Below are 731 nucleotides of genomic sequence, written 5' to 3'. Positions count from 1 at the left end.
CCCTGCTGCAGACTGACTACTGGGCTCCCTGGCCTCCTATGCTCTTACACCGCTAGGTGCAACAGGGACAAGGCAGGGATGGGGAGGAGGAGGGGGATGTAGAGTTTCCCACTGGGAACATGGCCAGGCTCCTCAGCCAGGACTGGGCATCTCCAGGGCCAGGTCAAACTAGGCACATGCCTAGGGCCCTAAGTGATGAGGCCCATTTGCGCTTACTTTACATATTATCATTTGAAAAAGTAATATAAAATTTCATTGTCAGCTAGGAGCCCACGAGTTCCTTAATCCAGCTCTGGGTATCTCTGTCTCAGACCAGCTATGACTGGAGCCCAGGACACCACCTCCAGGCCAGCCTGGGTCAGGGTGGCAGTGCCCAGCCCGCAATGGCGTGGGGTCCCGGCAGCCCCTGCTGGCCCGAGGCGGGGGAGGGGGCAGGAGTCTTCCCCTAGCTCCGCCCCCAGCTAGGAGCTACTGACCCTACACGCAGCCCCCGTTGCCCCCGAGAAGCACAGTGCGCCTGTGCACATCGCGCCACATGATTGCTCCGTGGAGCCAAGCGCCCTCCGAACTGCCTCGCAGGAACAGGGCAGAGCGAGGTTAGGCCTGGGCTGCACGCAGGCGCGCTGGCCTCGAGCGCCCCTCCCTTGCGCCGCGCAGGCGCACAGCTCTCCCTCACGTGGCTGCCGCTGGGTGTGTCGCTGCCTCCCCGCGCATGCGCGCAGGAAGCAGAG

This window comes from Alligator sinensis, unplaced genomic scaffold (genome assembly GCF_000455745.1).
Source record: "Alligator sinensis unplaced genomic scaffold, ASM45574v1 scaffold371_1, whole genome shotgun sequence".
In the NCBI taxonomy this organism is placed as follows: Eukaryota; Metazoa; Chordata; order Crocodylia; family Alligatoridae; genus Alligator; species Alligator sinensis.
The sequence above is the reverse complement of the archived record's forward strand: the minus strand, read 5'-3'. Positions refer to the sequence as shown.